This window comes from Rattus norvegicus, chromosome 8 (assembly GCF_021556685.1).
Source record: "Rattus norvegicus strain SHRSP/BbbUtx chromosome 8, alternate assembly SHRSP_T2T, whole genome shotgun sequence".
Taxonomy (NCBI): domain Eukaryota; kingdom Metazoa; phylum Chordata; class Mammalia; order Rodentia; family Muridae; genus Rattus; species Rattus norvegicus.
This window is the reverse complement of record NC_141541.1, coordinates 49,971,579-49,980,814: the sequence shown is the minus strand read 5'-3', so window position 1 is coordinate 49,980,814 and position 9,236 is coordinate 49,971,579. Positions and strand designations below refer to the sequence as shown.

The following is a 9,236-nucleotide window of genomic DNA, read 5'->3' as shown; positions in this document are numbered from 1 at the left end:
GAGAATGTTGTGGAATTGCCCCAGGGATTCTTCTCTGCCGGTATGGATGGGCAAGAACCAGGAGGCACTGTTGGAACCACAGACTTCTCCACAAGAATAAGGAGGCAGCTTCTGATGTTTTCACTACTGTCTTTAATTACCAGGAAGTTTGCCTACGAGGAACTATGAATGAGGTGGAAAATCCTAAAGTCTCCACTGCTCTCCCTCACCAGTGGTACTGGCAGCATTCAAGAACTGGCCATGAGTTCACTTCTACTTCCCAAGCTTGTGAGGCTGTAGACATGGATACTGTGTTTACCTAGGAAAAAGAAACAGTAGTGACCAGAACGTGAGTGGGATAAGCTGGCTCCTGCTGTCTGAAACTGATCTATGCAGCAAGTTTTCAGCTGCCTGTCTTAGTGTGACGAGATACCAGAGACAAATAAAGGGAAGTCTCACTGTGGGCCACAGTTCCAGAGGCTTCTGTTTATGACTGCCTGACTTTATCGCTATGGGCCTGAAGCAAAGTTGAATATTGTGGGGGCAGGGGGAGAGGCTGAAGACGAGATGCCCTCTTTAAAGGCATATCGACCTCAACGTACATCGCGTGGTTCGTTCTCCTGATGGTCCTTTCAACGCTGTATACATTAAATCAGAGCTCTCATTAGCCTATCATGTCCCAAGGTTTCATCTCTGAGCACTGCTGCACTGAGGACCAATATTTTGATATAGTCTTTGGAGGAACATTTCATAATTCAAATATCAACACTGACATTGAGGCAGAGGAGGCAGAGGACAAGGATGAGGAGGAGGAGGAGGAGGAAGGTGAGCTGCTGAAGAGATCAAACGCCACTCCATGCCAGAAGTACCTGAAGGATCTGAAAACAGAGAAGGGCGATCGGAAAATCTCAGGATTTGGTTCAATATTAGAAAGACTTTCCGGTGTTGCCCGAACACTCTGTGGGTCGGTGGTTATGTGAGCAAGGGAAGGGAGCTTCTAGTCAGGTCTGTGGGAAGCGAGAGCTGCTGTGAACGATGACTTCACCCCCGGAAGGACCAACCATTGTGCGCAGGACCAGGTGACAGACGTGGAAAACCTTGCCGTTTGTGATACTTGGATTGATTGTGACTTCATTAAGAAGTTACTTTCGGAGACTCAGTTCAAAAGTGTTTTAGTGGGAGAGGTGGGAGAATGAGAAAGGGGGATGGAGTTTATTATAGACAGGCATGAAACTGTCAAAGAATTAAAAAAAAATAAGGAGAGCGGCCCCCCGAGGGTGTAGGTGGTAGCCCAGCACACGGTCTGCATGCCTGAGACCCTGGGTTCAAGCTGCAGCATCAAATATGAATAAATAAACAACCCGACTGTGGTTTCCTCCCACTTGGCTGGTGCAGCGGCTTCCCTTTGCACTTAGAAACAGTTGCTCCCTACCCAGGCGTTCATGGTGCCTGCTGAGGTGGTCCTTTGAAGTTTTATCTGCAAAGTTCGTTATCTTCTGACTCACTCCCTGGCTCATCTCCCTGCCCTCCCGCTGGCCTCCTGTAGGTTCCTCTAACCCTCCACATGGGCTTCCTCCTCAGGGATTTGGCCTACGCTGCTCTGTAATCTGGAATGATCTTTTTTATCCTTCAGAGCTATTCTCAAATCTCACCTCCTTATGACCGTTCCCCTATAATATTCTCCACTAATTCTCCACAGTGTTTTGAATGTTGTAATTACCTATTCAGTCACGTGCTTCCTCTGTGTGTGAGTGTGTGTGTGTGTGTGTGAGAGTGTGTGTGTGTGTGTGTGTTTGTGTGTGTTGTCTGTCTGGTGTGTGTGGTGTATGGTGTATGTTGTGTGTGTGTGTGGTATGTGGTGTGTGTGTGTGTGGTATGTGGTGTGTGGTGTGTGTGTGTGTGTGTGTGTGGTCTGTGTGGTGTATGTGGTGGATGTGGTGTATATCTGTGGTGTGTGGTGTATGCAGTGTGTGTGGGAGGTGTGGTGTGTGGAGTGTGTGTGTGTACGCGTTTCCAACGTGTGTGTGCATTTCCAACTTCTAAAAAGGCATCTAGTTTTGTTACTTAATTGATAAAGAACTGTAAAACAAAATGAAAGCAATCACAAGAGTGTTAAAAAGAAAATAAATATAGCACGTTCTTTTAATTTTTTAGGAATTCGAGAATGTTTTTTTCCCTAAGTGCGGCATGAAACCTCGAAGTTATCAACACAAAGACCTGAAACTTTGACAATGTTAGGCATTTCATCATTAAAAAGAAGATGAACTGAGGGGGGAGGGAAACCCTTCACAAATTATAAAAGATCTCCTCAAGTCAGTAAGACGAGATGAACAAGCCTATGGAAAAACGGGGTTGCGGAAAGACGATAAATTTCAGAATAAAAACAAGTGAACATGAAACACACTTTGAGGGGGGTACCGAGACTCGTTACTGAAGCCGTTGGGTTTTCTCAGGCGTGTGCAGTGTACACCTGGACCATGGCCACTTAGGAGGCTGTGGAAGGGCAATGAGTTCCAGCCCAGCCTGGGTTGCGCAAGACCCCTTTCAAAGCAAACAGTAAACAAAATTGAAACAGAGAGATGAACAGGTACCTCATCAGATCTCCTCCTGGTTTCTCAGTAAATGCTCTGGCAGGTCGTGTGCAAAAGCAGTCAGGTATTCGTACACCACCATATGCATGTGCATAACATAAGCGCTAACTTTCTTGAATGTTTTGCACATTGGAATCAGGGTTCGTTCTTGTTGTGGTTGTTGTTTTTCTTGTTCAGAGACTTAGTCAAGTCTATTGAAATTTTAAAATGTGCCTTCCCTCCGACCCAACACTGTTTTTGAATCGTTGATTTTAGGAATTCGTTCTTAAATAATCCTTTCCCAGAGCGCCACACAAAACCAAGTCCTCAGGTTTAACATTGTCTTAGTCAGCATAAGCCGCAGACATGGGATGACTCAATACCATCCATACAAGAAACGCAGACATGCCAAGCAGCTATGTGAAAGAACCCGGGTCCAGGTCTGTTTGGGAGAGACATGACTAAAGTCTGATAGTGTTCTGTGAACTGTGAAGATTTGTGCATTGATAAATCTCATGGATGTGTCTAGGAAGGAAGAAAAACGCAGCAATGGCTGAAATGCTGAGCTGTGGATGCAATTGGGAAATTGGATTTATGGGGAAACTCCTTTTTATGGCAGACATACGGACATTTTGCATCATTTATTTTTTTTTCATTTGTTTAACCAACGGGGAGGGAGGGAGGGAGGGAGGGAGGGAGAGAAAGAGAGAGAGAGAGAGAGAGAGAGAGAGAGAGAGAGAGAGAGAGAGATAGATCGTGGAAGGAAAATGCAGACTTTTTTCTGAATGTCACTCTGAGTCTGGTGGGAGCTGTCCCACCTAACCTTGAGGCAGGGCAGACACTGTGTCAAGGGTTCTCCTTTCTTTCTCCCATTCTAGCTCTAGAAGAAAAAAAACACATGAGCATGGAAGGGTTTTGCGAGTGCCAGAGGAAAACAAGGTTTTTATCAACTCCAAAAACAGAAGGCTGCCATCCCACTTTGCATGACAGAGAGGGTGGCTGGTCACAGAAAGTCCTCTTGTGTGCGTTCGTTGCCAAAAAGCCCAGCAGTCCTCTTTCTCCGCTAAAGCTCTGGACTGGAGTCCCCCTCCTTCTGACTCTCACAGAAGGAGTCCGCAGGCCACCCGCTCCATTGCTCCATCCCAGCCCTGGCCCCGCCACTTCCCAGTAGAGCTTGGCTGTTCCTTGAACTTTCAAGGCTGGTTTGATTTCCTCCTGGGGTACCACATGCTGCTGTGCAAACAGAGCACGTGGTCCCGCTAAACAAAGGAACAAGTGTGCTGCAAACCATTCCTCCCACCCCGTCCCTCCTCCCCCTTCCCGGATCGCGCCGGCTGCACCAGGAGAGGGCCAGGTCTTGCCTGCGCTGCCATTTGTCACCGCAGCCCGCACACCCCGCCAGGCCTCGGGGCGCCGCAGGGATGTAGGGGGAGCGGGGGCTCGAGCCTCTGCTGCTCCCATCACCGCCCTGGAAATAGCATCTGAGCTCGCACCACCCAGCTTTCCCCCCCAAGCTGCTAAGATTTCATTTCACCTCCGACAGGCTTCATGGGGACTCGCTGTGAAAAGATCACTCTCCCGGGACGCGGGCCGTGGGAGGGGGTCCGGGACTGTATACAGCTGTCAAAACGTCTCCGACAGGAGGCTGAGGCCCAGCTGCTCCAGCCTGGCTCAGGCTGCCGGGCACGCGGGGAGCACAGTGGACCTATCAGTGCTGCACCGAGCAGTAATTGCATTAGGATTAGTTATCTCCCGCGCCTAGCTCATTAGCCCAGAGGATGGCTCGCATCCAGCGCGAGGATGGCACCAGGAGAGGGTGTGCGTGGAACAGGTCGTGATAATGAAAGACTGCTCTTCTGTTCTCCCCCCTTCCCACCCGGCCCTCTATTCTCCGCCTCCCTCTTCCTGGAAACCTCATTTCCTGACTTTTTCCTGACGGTCTTATGAAATGTGCAATTTAGGAAGACTGTAATGAAGAAAACCAAAACCCACCACGTGGGTGGGGGAGGAGGGATTGTTGCAAAGGGTGTGGGGCCCGGGCTGCTGGAGTCAAGGTCAGGGAAGAAAGCTCTTGGCATTCTCTGGAGGCCAGTGCTAGGGGCTGCAGAAAGGCTATCTGGAGAGGCTGGTTCGGCCTAGAACCAGGCTGAAACAACACCCACTCTGGCTGAGGTAGTCTCTCCTTGTTTAGAGGCTCCCTTAGAGGAGTTAGCTGATGGCTGATAGGACTCAGCCAATATTTTTTAAATCGCACCTAGAGTTGCCTGTGACATACAGACGTTGCTGTAAAAAAAAAAAAAGAAAAAAAAAGAAAAAAAGAAAAAGCTCACAGTGAAGGAGAATTTTGAACAAGACGGGTGGGGCTGATGAGACAGCTCAGTTGAAAAAACACTTGACTTGCAAACAAGATCTGAGTTCGAATCCTACTGCGTCTAAAACGCTGGGGCCAGGTGGCATTACTGAGATCCCTGCCCTGGGGCTGGGTGGGGCAGGTTGAGGACAGGAGGAGGCTTGGTGCTTTGCTTCTTTGCCAGTCTTGCAGAATCGGTGGACTCCAGGTCCAGTAAGCAACCCTGTCTCAAAAAAATACAGTGGAGAGAGATAAAGGAAGACAGTGAGCTCACCTCTGACCTCCACATACACTGCAAGCACACACACACACGTGCGCCACACAAACACACATACGCACACAACTGAAAACGGGCAGAAGTCATCATCAACTCAAAGGTAACTAAGAACAAAACCTCAATTCCCTACCAGACGGATCGATCACTGTGTGACTAATGTGGAGTAATCTAACTTTTCTAAAGACCCTTACATTTTCCACAGGCTCGTTTGCCCGTGTGGAAATTGCCCAGCAGAGACCCAAAGTCATAGTAGGTGTTCGGGTGATGTTAGTTCCTCTGCTTCTTGTCTGATTTACCCCTTAAATAGAGCTACACACACACACACACACACACACACACACACACACACACACACACACACACCTCTACCAAAACTCTTTGATGTCTCAGGAGAAGGTAATTAGCTTTCTCATAACCCATCTGAAAGGGCCAATGGAGTACAAAGTTGTTTTATAATTAAGAAATGTATCAAACTCTGGGTAGAACTAATTGCTGTGCAAATTTGATTGAGGCCTGTGAGGACAGGATTGCCTTTAATGGCTGCAGCGTAGGGGACCATTTAATATGCTTCAGGAAAAAAAAAAGTCCAATACCCAAGTCTCCTCACTAGAGGCGATTGCGTCACCAACCATTAGGAGCACTCCTCGATGGTGCAGAAGGAATACACCAGGGCTTTGCTTAAATAATTATTTTGAAACTGGGAGGTTTATGGAGAGTTCAGGGTTCAGATTTAGAAATGTCAGAAATAGAGTTTTTATTTGTTTCCATTGCACGCAATGAATTGCCCTTTAAATAATGAAGCGAAGAAATGCCAAGTGTTACATACTCCAGTGGATTGCCAAATGTTGAATCAGCCCCCCCCCACCCCAACTTTCTCCTTTGGGACCGGGCCTTCAAAGCCACATACATTAGAGAACTGGAACTGGGACATTTAAAACTTCCACAAAAATGATCGACTCACACAGAGCTACAGCCCTTCCTTAAGTCTATAGCCTGAACCTTTCCAACTCCTTGGCTCTCTTTTGTCAATGGGGAATCTGCAGTGGTATTTTAGTTCAGGTTTCTATTGCTGTAATAAAACACGTTGGCCAAAAGCAACTCGCAAAAGGGAGGGTTTATTTCAACCTATATCTTGTAGTTTATCATCTAGAGAAGTCGAAGCACTAACCCAAGGCAGGAACAGAAGCAGAGGCCATAGAGAGTGCTGCTTACTGGCTTGTTCCTCATGGCTTGCTCACCCTGCTTTCTTGTACCATTTGGAACCACCAGCCCAGGGGTGGCACCACCCACAGTGAGCTAAGCTCTCCTGTATCAATCACCAATCAAGACATGCACCATGGTCTTGCCCACAGTTCAAACTGGTTGGGACATTTTATCAACTGACATTCCCTCTTCCAAAATGAATCAAGTTGACATAAAACTATCAGAAATGGTATTGATGGGAAGTGGGCACTGAAGAGAAAGCCCTAGAACAACTCACTTGGTGTCTTAGTCACATTTTTATTGCTGTGAAGAGAAACCGAGGCAACTTATAAAAGAAAACCTTTAACTTCGAAGGGGGGCTCGTTTATAGCTTTAGGGGGCAAGTCCATGATAATTATGGTGCCAGTCAGGTAGACATCATGCTGTAGTGGTACCTGGGAGCTGGGAACTTACATCTGATCTCCAAAGAGGCAGAGATGGAGATACAGAGATAGTGAGAGAGCTAGAGAGCAGGAGAATGAGAGAGCTAGAGAGAGAGAGAGAGAGAGAGAGAGAGAGAGAGAGAGAGAGAGAGAGAGAGGCAAAGATAGAGACAGAGACAGAGACAGTGACAGTGCTGGAATCAGATTTTGAAACTTCAGAACCCACCCACAATGACACACCTCGTCTAAGGTCACGCCTCCTAATCCTTACCAAAACAGTCCTACCAAAACATTTAAATATATGAACCTATGGGGGAAGGGTCATTCTCATTCAAACCACTATAGGTGGATCTGGGATGCAACTATTGTTCCTTTAACAGAGAGTTCACATACATATGTTTAACTGTGTAGGAATGAGAAATCCTCCCTTTGCTGGCTGATGCAGACCCTGGTTCAGCTTCTCACTGGTCAATATTATTCACAACCTAAAAACTGGGAGTCTTAACCATAGCATGCTCTTAAGTGAAGTGATGCTTCTTCTGAAGCCAACAGCTTTCTCTTTTACTTCTGCAGTGTTGGGATGCCCTCACTAGATGCTATTAGCCTGCTCATAAGACTTCCCTGTTCCTAGAACTACATGCCAAAGCATGTCTCTGTCTTTATAAGTCGCCCAGCCTCAGGTAACTCTGCCGTAGTAACAGAAAACAGACTACAAGAACAATGTTAAATCCCAGTCAGTACTGTCTGACACTCGAGTTCACTCATCAGGAGCTGCCTTGTTGCTCCCATGGTTCCATTTTTCCTCCTCGAAGTTACAGGGTGGCTTCTTCTCTATTTCCAGGTTGCAGTCATCCATCTCCCTCAAAGTCAAGTCAAAAGCTACCAAGGAAATGGAGTCTCCCGGGTCAGTGCTCAGCCTGGGAAGTGATTGTTTCATAAAACATGGAGTAACTTAGGGCAGGGCATTGCTTGGTCCCAACAGCCATCTCCCCAGCCTCCTGTGGTTAATACTTTTAATTTGCCCAGTGTGTTCTGTGCTTTTCTGCTTCTGTGTCTCTTGTTGTGGTCGAGAGTTCTCCAAAGTACACACTTCTCATGGCCACAGTGGAACCTCCTTCTCCCCTAGCTCCTACAGGGAGGTTTTCTAAACAAGTGTGGTACTTATAAGCACAGATACCACCCAGATCAGATCATTCTGTCTGCCTTACCCCACTTGCTTTAGGCTCTGATATCCATGAATGCAAATGCTACAGGTCTATCCTAGAGAACTTCAAGCCCAGGATAAAGAAGAAGGGGACCTCGTGAGTTCTCAGTGGATAGAGAGTGGAGTGGATATCGGGGAGAGTGTCAGGGACCTGCTCTGTTCTCTTCCTTTCTCTCCTCATGTCTCGCTGGACAAAACAAGTAGTGAATTTAATTGTTTTCAATAAATGTATTAGAAGGATACTATCAAAGCAGAATTTCTACTATGAATTAAAAATGCATTTGCTAGGGGTGAACTTTCCCTGCCCCTGAATGTGGGAGTGTCCCACAAATTTTTAAAAATGACTGTTTATTAGGAGCCAACTTACATCCAATCATGTACACAGCCCTGAAGTGTTCAGTTTGATGGGTCTGGTAATTGTATGTGCACGTGAAAGCACTTTCCCAAACAAGATGTTGCTCCATTACCCTTCAAACTGTCTCTAAGCTACCTTCCAATCACAGTGCCACAGCAAAGTCCTCTGCCCACGAGGGGCCACATATGTGCCTCTGGTCCTAGAAAACTACAAAAATCTGAACAATTCCTATCGTGTGTAGAATTATAGGTTGGGGTGAAAATAGGGCTGGACTTACTTCCCAGCCACCCACTCCTTCCAGCTAGGTCCCACCTCCCAAGGGTCCCACAAGCTTCCAAAATAGCACCAGAGGCTAAGGACAACGGTTCAACTAGTGAGTCCCTTCGCATCACACCTTAGCCAGAGGTCTTGTGAGTGCCAGTCTCTCTCATGAATGCTCTGTGCCATGGAGGTTTGCGCAAACATGCTGTGATGTTTGCACAATGGTGGCATCACCTCTTGAACCGTCTTTGGAACATTGCCCTTCTTAAGTGACATGTGACTGTGTTTACTTCCCACCAATGGTGACCCCATTTGTACTGCCTGGCAGATGCAGCCTCTGTTCTAAAGGCTCTCGTAACAGAAGAGTTTTGTGTGCTCCTGACTTCCTAGGGCTAAATGCGCAGAATTGTCGTTCTTTTGTATCTGTGTTCTTCTTTCACACTGTGTGTTTTAGGACTCATCCTCCTTGGGCGAAATTTGTTCCTTTTCTGTTTGGCTAAAGAGTGCTCTGTTGTGTGAACTATTCCATACTCTGCCCATCCATTTACCTGGTATTTGACACAAGTTATTTCTAGATTTTATGAATAAGGTTGCTATAAATACGTTTGTGACAGG

The 9,236-nt window shown here is 46.9% G+C and overlaps 1 long non-coding RNA gene across 1 annotated transcript; it reads right to left on the bottom strand.

Annotated features, from left to right (window-relative positions):
- Window positions 1-3,175: 3,175 nt before the first annotated feature.
- LOC134480037 (uncharacterized) lies at window positions 3,176-4,230 on the bottom strand. The gene is made up of 2 exons (XR_015627207.1): window positions 4,084-4,230; window positions 3,176-3,429 (listed from the first exon to the last, which is right to left on the bottom strand). It is a non-coding gene; the product is annotated as an uncharacterized LOC134480037 (long non-coding RNA).
- Between the last annotated feature and the right edge of the window lie 5,006 nt (window positions 4,231-9,236).